Raw genomic sequence first — 11,099 nt, forward strand, 5'->3', positions numbered from 1 at the left:
GTATATGAACAACAGAGAGAATGGTCAACTCCTGCCTCAATGTTGCATGTGAGAATGCCCTTCCCTACACTAGACAATGGAAGATATAATGTCCCATGATTAAACTCAAAGTCTAAATGTTAAGGAACACTTATGACCTTCTCAACCTTTGTCTTACTATGGAAGTTCTGATGAGATCCATTGTGTTCATACATATGGCTGTTGACACATGGTCTGGTCCCAGCTGTCCAGGAGAAGATACTTTCTGAAAATATTTATGCCATGGATATGAATGAAATCATGGCACCTGAGGATGGAGAACATGATCTTCACAACATGTTTTCAACAATGTTTTGATCAAAAGTTTTCAGACCTCAGATGTAGAGCTTGAGGCAAGAATTTTCTCACTGAATCCAGGGAGCATTACATAAGATGAGTGGAAAATTATTGTTGAATATAATTAAGTAGATATCCAAACAGCAGTAGCCTTTAAAACAGACACATAGTTCTAAATGTGTGTCTGTGTGTGTGTTTGTGTGTGTGTGTGTGTAATGTTTGACTGCATAAGAAACAGATTAAACAATTGCTCTGGCTTAGATCCTAGCAAACATGAAGAAGCTGCGTGATTTCACTATTTCCTTTTTGTTCCTGAAGTTTTCTCTCATCTTGTGCTGTTTGACTGAACTCAGTTGCTTTTGGAGGATAAAGAATATTGAAGATAATGATGGACATTTGAGAAGTGACTGTGGTTTTTCACTCTCGGTATGGGATGAAGCTATTGAAGATGATTTGTATAATCAACTTATTCCTTTTAGGTAAGTCATTAACTATGTTTCCTTCTTCAATGTCATGAATTAGAAATATTTAACAGTATAAACAAACTGTAAGGTTCTGTCCTGTTCTCCCCCCTGTTACTTTAGGAACTTCTGAAAATTATTACATCATTGACTATCTTAATACTTTGAAATGTGTCACAGTTTAGTTTATCTTTACTATGCTGGGCTCCAATTCACAATGCTGGACAATGAGAGAGATTAGATTCTGTTGAGTGTTTGTGGATATCTTGTCTTGAAAGATGTCTCTTCATCTACCTTGAATTCACAGTTCTCATCTTTGGGAAGAGCAAAATATGAAGAGACTCCAACACTGTCTATATTCTATTGTCTGCCATTGATTCTTGTATGAGCAGGCATCTAAATGCCTTCATAAAAAGGTTATCAAATTTTGGTCTCCAAAATTTGGACATACATTCAGACATTGAAGTATTTGTGAATGTGTAAATCTACTATACATGATTACATGAATAACTTTATATATATATATATATATATATATATATATATATATATTGGTGATATAAATTTGATATAATTTACTATAACATTCCATACATACTTTGTTTTTTAAAACAGTCCTTAAATGAGTCTCTCCTCCCATTCTGGAGTTGACACTTAATGTGGATAAAGACTGCCAGGCTTCATATTCTGTTACCAGAATAATCTTTTGGTACAATTATACAAATATTCAGTCACATATTAGTCTTATTATCACTATCAGGTAGATGGTCAATATATCTATTAATTATATTAATATAACATTAGTGAAGATCTAGGAGAATAAACGAATTTCTTATGGATAAATCGTGTTCTTAATGTGGCTACATAGTTTTGAGATCGCAAGTGTGAGATGTTATCATTTGTGCCTGATGATCATGAGGGAAGAAGTGTTGAAATCACTCACATTTTAGGTAATCTGAATGACTGGGACTACTTTTTTGTGACTGAGTTTTCCTGTAGTTTTCTGTCTTTGAATCTTCATCTCATCTCTTATTCAATGTTCATGTCTTTGGGATTTAAAGAATATGTTTCCCAATTGTTAGCCACAGTATACTGTGTGCACTTTGACAGTGATGGTGGCTTCACATTATTATACTTTTCTTTTAGGTCAGTAAGAATTTCATTTCTGATGTATTCTGTTTTATCCTACACCTCAGTAGAAAAATAGTGGAAATTCTCATTGGTGACACTTTCATAAGCCATAATTAGGTTCATAATCATGCATATATGAACTGAGCCAATGCACTTTTCAGGTTTCAAAAGAAAAACTTAACTCTACACACTCCAATTGAAAAATGTAATTTTCATCAAAAGAGGATGTTTGTGGTTTTTACTTCTGATGACAGGTAATTGCTAATAGTAGTAGATACTCTGCCAACTGTCCTGGCCAGGTGAACACATTTAATAGGGAGAGAAGATTTCTGTGTTCAGATATCACTTAAAGGTTCTCAAAGAATTAAGAAGACTGAGGTGTTAAGAGAAATCTGATACCTTTTTAATGAAATTGACATAGTAACAACACATTAAAGGTAACATTAAATTGACGTGTGAAAGAGCATAAAGGTTAATATTCTGGTTATGTGGTATATTGTATCATATTGTATATTTTGAAATGGATAAATTAATTTATATAAAATATGTCTTAAAATAATTATTGTTTGTTGAATATTAACAGTTGAAAATATTAACGTCATGTTCTACAAACATCATGGAAATATTATTGATTTTTTTTTTTCACTGTGCATGAAACTAACATTTTAAAATGTTTACTACAAAGAGTTTTTGCTATTCTGAAATTTGTAAAGTATTCTTATGGGTAAAATAATTTCTTTCCTACAAACACTGATAATCATTTTAAGTAAACTGATTGTTAGACAATGTACACAGATATATAATATGTTTTGAATACTCTGACACTATATCATATAAGGGCTTTTGAATATAATTTTAATGGTTCCTTTTTAATATTTTATGCTCCTTTACTAAATTCCCAAAAATATTTTGTATGTCTTGAAACAATTTAGTACTCAATGTTAGATATAGGATTCTCAGTTTTGGATATTATTAAATATTCATTAATAATATTTTTAGGTTATGAAAAATGTGAATATAAAAGTTGAAAAATTTTTTGATATATTACCTGATTTTCAAAATACTCAAAATTAATATGTTTGATGTATAAATTTAAATAAGAAAAATTTTAAGGAGAATGTGTTATATCGTTTATGTGTGGTTTAAGCCATGCTTATTTATTTATTTATCTGTGGAATTACAACTCTAAAGTTACTTTATAATAGTCTTGCTCAATAGGACAATAATCTACTTCAAAGATGACAGAGATAAAAATAATCTTTATCAGTTTTCATGAATACAAAATTTATCATATCATAGTGCCCTACATCTATGAATTCTTAAATTGTATGTTGCTCTAAAGACTTCTAATTCATGAAACTTATTCAAGAAATTGAGACAGAAATTTCGCATGTCTCATATTACAAACTTTATTGCAATTTAAATTTTATGTTTCAGACATCTCCCTTAATCATTATTATGCCTTGTTCTAGAATACAAAAAAGAAAATCTGAGTTTCTTCTGGTAATGATTTTTGCTGCTGAAGAGATCAACAAGAATCCTTATCTTTTACCCAACATGTCTTTGTATTTCGACATCATTGTTGGCCTTTGTGGAGATACATTGGGACTTCTGGATGAAGTATATTCACAACAAAACCGTAGTTTGGATTTTATTAATTATATCTGTGGATTAGATCCAATGTGTGGTGCAGACATTATAGGACCATCATGGAAATCATCCTTAAGACTAGCACTTCATACTAGGACACCAACGGTAAGAAGGCATAACACTGGAATAGTTAACAACTTTTAAATTTCATTTGCATGTGCCTACAACAAAGCTTGAAGAGCATGCATTTATGTGTGTGCTGCTACACATATACACACACATATTGTGTGTGTGTGTATATATATGTATATATGTGTATATACATAGTATATATATTATATATTGTATATATACATATATATGTAATAGAGTTAAAAATCATATCTAAGCAAACAGAGAAAACTGTTTTATAGGACATTCAGACTTGTCAGAAATAGTCTAGAATCTAATAGAATATATATATATATATATATATATATATATATATATATATATATATATATATTTAAATTTTATTATCCTTAACAGGGGATCTGAAGGTGAGTAACATTACCTGTATGTAAGTCCAAGTGTCCTAATAATTATATTCCTCATATGGATGTTTCATCTTCTCATCTGCATCCTTTAGGTTTTCTTTGGACCATTTAATCCTAACCTAAGTGACCATGACCAGTTGCCCTTTGTCTATCAGGTAGCCATGAAGGACACCCATTTGTTTTATGGCATGATTTCCTTGATGGTTCATTTTAGATGGACTTGGATTGGACTGGTCATCTCAGACAATGACCAAGGTATTCAGTTTCTCTCAGACATGAGGGAAGAAATGCAAAGGCATGGGATCTGTTTGGCTTTTGTGAATGTGATCCCAGAAAACACGCATTTATACATGACAAAGGCTAAGGTATATGATGAACAAATTACAACATCAACAGCAAGGGTTGTTATCATTTATGGTGAAATGAACTCTACTTTAGAAATCAGCTTTAGACGATGGGGATATTTAGGTGCTCAGAGAATCTGGATCACAACCTCACAATGGGATGTTATCACAAATAAAAAAGATTTCACCCTTGATTTCTTCCATGGGACTGTCACTTTTGCACACCACAAAGGTGAGACTGCTAAGCTTAGGAATTTTATGCAAACAATAAACACTTACAAATACCCAGTAAGCATTTCTGACTCTGTACTGGGGTGGAATTATTTTAATTGTTCAATCTCTAAGAACAGCAATAAAAATGATTCCTTTTACATTCATCAACACATTGGAATGGACAACACTGCACAAATATGACATGGTCCTGAGTGATGAAGGTTATAATTTGTATAACGCAATTTATGCTGTGGCCTACACCTACCATGAACTCATTCTTCAACAAGTAGAGTCTCAGAAAATGGCAGAACCCAAGGGAGTATTCATGGACTGTCTGCAGGTAAAGTTTCTTACATTATGTTTAGATAAATCAATGTGATCTTTTAAACGGACCCTGAGAAACAATTGTACATTTGTTAGAGATTATTCTCTCAGTGGAAAGATTTCTACACTGCAAAACTCCCTAATGAATCTTTAAATGGATAAATATCTTACACAAGGATAAGATTTAAATGGAAACAATACATTTTTGAATATCAGGGAGTTTTGTGAAAACGTGTCTCAACATTTCAGCAAATAAATTCAAAATTTAAAATAGTAGCCAACAGTTTTATCTAAAAGCCTTAAGTGATGACTAGGTTAGAATATTTTTCTAAAGAATAATTTCTCAAGAATAGGTACATGAGCTGAGCAGTGGTAGCTCACACCTTTAATCCCAGCACTTGATTGGCAGAGGCAGGCGGATTTCTGAGTTAGAGTGCCAGCCTGGTCTAAAGAGTGAATTCCAGGACAACCAGGTCTACACAGAGAAACCCTGTCTCAATAAAACAAAACAAAACCTAAAAAAGAACAGGTACATGAGCTGGGATTAATAGTTATTCATTTAAATTAACCATTATTTATATAACCACAAATGACTAAGACTGCACATTTTATTAAGTTTGTGGGGTCTTTTTTGTACATGCATAATGTATATATATATGAAAGACCCAGAATCATCCTTAATTTTCACAACTTGCAGACATTCAGACTTCCCCTTCATTTGCACATACATGGCTTCCATTTTTTTTACAAAATATTTTTGACAAACATGTGCACACTATACACACACAGAAACACACACACAAACACACCATGTTACTTGATATTTGGTAATAATTTTTCTAGCACATTTTATCATTGAACATTAGTATTCAGTATATTAATTTTAATTATCAATAAGGTATATTTTATTTTACTACACAAGATTACTTTAATATAGTTGTCTTTTCTGAGAGTCTATAAAAAATTAGAGGAAATTCTGAATTTGGCATTCCCTTTATTGATATGCATATGTAACTATCTAATGATGCATCTCATTTAGATGGCTTCCTTGTTGAAAACCAGGGTATTTACTAACCCTGTTGGAGAACTGGTGAACATGAACCATAGAGAAAATCAGTGTGAAGAGTATGACATTTTCTTCACTTGGAATTTTCCACAAGGCTTTGGATTAAAAGTGAAAATAGGAAGCTATTTTTCTTGTTTCCCACAGAGTCAACAACTTCACATATCTGAAGACCTGGAGTGGGCCACAGGAGGAACATCAGTGAGTATACCACAGGTTTTTTTCAGAATATCTAAATTTTAAAGTATGAGGCACTGAAGTAATAGCTCTGTAGTTAAGGCCAATTGCTACTTTTACAAAGGACCATCCTCAGTTCCAATCACCAAAATTTGATAACTCTCAACTTCATGTAAATCTGGTCATAGGGATCAAAGGCCTCTGGATTCCATGTTAGGTTGCACCCACATGCCTATTCAATGACATGACACAGGAATATAGTTACTAAACATATAATATTATATATGTACAAATATATAATTAAAATATTGTAACTTTATGTAAATCACAGAATTTTTGATTCTGTGTGAACATATTTATAGTTTAATTAAGTACAGCACATATTTATTAACAGAAATCTTTCTAAAGATTCAAGATTTTTAAAATTTATATCTTTTTATTAGTTATTTTATTTATTTACATTTTAAATATCATTAGCATTCCTGGTTTCCCCTATCCTGTGGTGGATTCCTCTATTGGGCATCAGTAGGAGGGGAGGCCCTTGTTCCTTTGAAGGCTTGGTGCTCCAGCATAGGGAAAGGACAGGGTGATGAGGCAGAAGTGGGTGGGTGGGTAGGGGAGCTCCCTCATAGAAGTAGGGGGTTGGTTGGATAGAGGGTTCAACGTTTTCTTTTAAACTTAGGAAAACTTCATTAATTGTATGACTGTCTTATATAACATATTTTGTTCATACTCATCAAACAACTTGTTCTTGATTTACCATACAACTCAGTGTTCTTATTTTTTATTTATAAATAATTATAGAGAAACTGATGCCAAATAAACATTCCTTTTTGATTAATCAGTTTTGGAAGGAAAAATTTTAAATTGCTATAAACTGAATGTTGCATAAATAATATTACATGTTATATAAATGTACTGTGACTTTCAGTGCATTTCAGGGTAATACAAATAAAAATGTCCCTGAAATATTTAAGTAATGCTGGTTATCAGGGGAATATTTATAGCCATATCTTTTAATGTCCCACATAGCAATCTATGAGTCATTATACATATGATGTATACATGAACTACACACACACACACAAACACACACACACCCACCAATATATATATATATATATATATATATATATATATATATATATATATATATTGCTTCAGGTTCCCTCCTCCATGTGTAGTGTACCATGTACTGCTGGATTCAGGAAAATTCATCAGAAAGAAACAGCAGACTGCTGCTTTGAGTGTGTCCAGTGCCCAGAAAATGAGGTTTCCAATGAAACAGGTACATGCTTGCATGCAGAAAAAAAATGTTGAATTCAAAACATTCTCATTCCAGACTAGAAATATGATATGGCCTAGATGGAAACTGAAGACCTAAAGTCCCGTGTTTAGAACTTAATCAGTTAAATCATATCAACTTCTTTTGGACTTAGGATATAATCTGAAGTATATTCTACAAACAGCACATTTCTTTCACAACTGATTTTAAATTAAGTTCAGATGCTCAGGGTAACAGTTATTGTTTATTTTTATTTTTTTTTCCCATGAAACACACGGGAAGAAACAGAGATGGCGGGATTCGAACTCGGGAAGAAAGGCACAGCTGCCCTCTGGAGGCAGCCACCTAAGCCGCTGTGCCACCGCTGGCTTGCTAACAGTTATTGTTTAATGAAATATATTTTAAGAGGTTAGATGGCTTAAAGGTTTAAGCATTTCTTGTCAAAGAATTAAAACAAGAGTGAAGATTTCAAGAATGCAGCAAGAGAGGGGATAGCACTTATCATCAATCCCAGCCTAGCTAAGGAAAGAGGGATGAATGTAAATATCCATAATCTTCATGCCTTATTAAATGTGTAGTTGGGAAGGAAGAGATCTTACCACAATGACAGGGACATGCATTTGTCAGTGAGGCATACAGTTTCTAGAATGAAAATATTACTTTTTGCAAACAGTATTTGCATGAGGAATTGTGTGCTCTGGTGCCTATGGGTAGGTATAGACAAAGGGAACAACTCTCAAAGCAAAGTACATAATGTGTTTCATGAACTGGCATCAATACCTATGTATGCACCCTACTCTTGTTTGTGAGTTGTGAATTTATGGTTTGAGGAATGACATAATCTGAGACGATGCATATTATTCATCATCATATTTTTCCTTGTTTTGTTTCACAATGTTTTTTATGTTCCATTTCCTATGATGGTGTTTTGTTCCATCACCAAGCATATGTTAATAGAGAGCAATCATAAGTCAGTGGTCCCTATGGCAATAAGGAATGAAATAGATGCTCAAAACTAAACTATGTTTTGATATATCCTATTAATAATACAAATACTTAATTATTGCCTACATAATTATGATATCTTATAATGGTTTATTGTTCACTAGCAGATATGGAACAGTGTATAATGTGTCCAGATGATAAGTATGCCAACTTAGAGCAAACTCACTGCCTCCAAAGAGCTGTGTCCTTTCTGGCTTATGAAGATCCAGTGGGGATGGCTCTAGCCTGCATGACCCTGTGCTTCACGGCCATCACAATTCTAGTACTCATCATTTTTGTGAAGCACAAGGATACTCCTATTGTGAAGGCTAATAAACGCATTCTCAGCTACATCCTGCTCATCTCCCTCATCTTCTGTTTTCTTTGTTCATTGCTCTTCATTGGACATCCCAACCAGGCCACCTGCATTCTACAGCAAATCACATTTGGAGTGTTTTTCACAGTGGCTATTTCTACTGTGTTGGCCAAAACAATAACTGTGGTCCTGGCTTTCAAGCTCACTACCCCTGGGAGAAGGATGAGAGTGATTATAACAGCAGCACCTAAGTTGGTCATCCCCATGTGTACCCTAATCCAACTTGTTCTCTGTGGAACCTGGTTGGTAACATCTCCTCCCTTTATTGACAGAGATATACAATCTGAACATGGGAAGACTGTTATTATTTGCAACAAAGGCTCTGTCATTGCCTTCCACTTTGTTCTGGGATACTTGGGTTTCTTGGCTCTGGGAACCTTCATTGTGTCTTTCTTGGCTAGGAACCTTCCTGACAGATTCAATGAAGCCAAGTTCCTAACTTTCAGCATGCTGGTGTTCTGCAGTGTGTGGATCATCTTCCTCCCTGTCTACCACAGCACCCTGGGAAAGGTCATGTTAGTTGTGGAGGTCTTCTCCATCTTGGCTTCAAGTGCTGGGTTGCTAGGGTGTATTTTCATCCCAAAGTGTTATGTTATTTTATTGAGACAAGATTTAAATTCCCTTCAGAAGTACAAAGATAAGTTTCATCATTGAAACTTCATTAGTTTTAAACTGTTAGATGGAACTCAACATATCTTCCTGTTTTGTCTTAACAAAAGTACTACTAAGTCATACAAAAATTTTAAATAATATGCTATCACAGCAGGATAGCACTGCCTATTGAAATACCCATGACTAAGGCTTGGTAGAAAATGGTTTCATTCATGAGTACACAAACCTCAATTTTGAGTATAGGTAATCTCAGTTGAGGCATAGCTGCCATCATTTTGATATGTACATGTATAAGCAATGCTCTTATTTAAAGATTAATATAAAGAGACCCAATTGTTTGTGAACAGTGCCACCTCCAGACATGTTGTTCTGGGAATTATAAGAAAGAGGATTTGAGATAACATGGACATGACAGCAGTAACGAGCATAATTGCATGGACTCTAATTGGGCTCCTGGTGTTATTCAATTAACTGTGACAAAGGTACACAGGGAAATCAATACTGTTTTCATATGTTTCTTTTGACCATGGTGTTTTATTACAGCAACAGAAACTAAGACATTAGCAAAATGGTAAATTGTCTCATTAATGATTCGGAATATAATAGATTATAGATTACTGATACAATAAAAAGAACCAATTTGAAAAGAGAAACAAGAGTGAGTGTTAGTAGTGTGTGGAGCATAAACGCAGCATTGCATATTGTTGATGGCCATCACAGAGGAGCAGGCTTTCGGAGTAGCTTTACAATATATCGTGTATGTGTTAAAAATATCAGGTAACATATTAAGATGAGTACAGTACATGAAAAGGAATATGGGTTTCAGAGTTTGTCTGCAGTATAAGGCTCTTTTAGTTTTATAAAAACATACCATTTAAACATGAAATGAATGTGTTTCATTCAGTAAGAAATATCAGTAGTGAAAATAATATCATACACAATACCTTTATCACCATAATATCAGTGAGTTCTGTGAACATATAATTCACACCAGATGAAGGGTCTCATTATAAATTTTTCAGAATAAGAGTTACTAAATCTTATTTTATTTTATTTCATTATTACTTTTTTTTTTTTTTTTTGGTTTTTCGAGACAGGGTTTCTCTGTATAGCCTTTGGCTGTCCTGGAACTCACTCAGTAGACCAGGCTGGCCTCAAACTCAGAAATCTGCCTGCCTCTGCCTCCCGAGTGCTGGGATTAAAGGCGTGTGCCACCACCGCCCAGCAGAGTTACTAAATCTTTATTTCCATCTTTTATTGGATATTATATTTATTTACATTTCAAATTTTATCACATTTTTTGGTTTCCCCTCCAGAAATTTCCTATCTAATCCTTTCTCCTTCTGCTTCTATGAGAGTGTTTGCTCACCTGGCCACCCACTCCCTCTGCCTCCCTGCCCTCGAATTCCCCTACACTGAAGCATCAAGCCTTCAGAGGACCAAGGGCCTCTCTTCCCATTGATGTCTAACAAGGCCATCCTCTGCTACATGTACAGCTGGAGTCATGGGATACTACATGTGTACTCTTTGGTTGCTGGTTTAATTTCTGGGAGCTTTGGGTGGTCTGGTTGATTGATATTATTGTTCTTCCTATGGGATACAAACCCCTTCAACTCCTTCAGTCTTTTCTCTAACTCTTCCATTGGAGACCCCATGCCCAGTCCAATGGTTGGCCGTGAGCATCTGCC

General features: G+C 34.1%; 1 pseudogene; it reads left to right on the plus strand.

Annotated features, from left to right (window-relative positions):
• Nucleotides 1-588: 588 nt before the first annotated feature.
• On the plus strand, nucleotides 589-9,453 carry LOC117696005 (vomeronasal type-2 receptor 116-like; annotated as a pseudogene).
• Nucleotides 9,454-11,099: the final 1,646 nt, after the last annotated feature.

This window comes from Arvicanthis niloticus (assembly GCF_011762505.2).
Source record: "Arvicanthis niloticus isolate mArvNil1 chromosome Y unlocalized genomic scaffold, mArvNil1.pat.X SUPER_Y_unloc_2, whole genome shotgun sequence".
NCBI classification, from domain to species: domain Eukaryota; kingdom Metazoa; phylum Chordata; class Mammalia; order Rodentia; family Muridae; genus Arvicanthis; species Arvicanthis niloticus.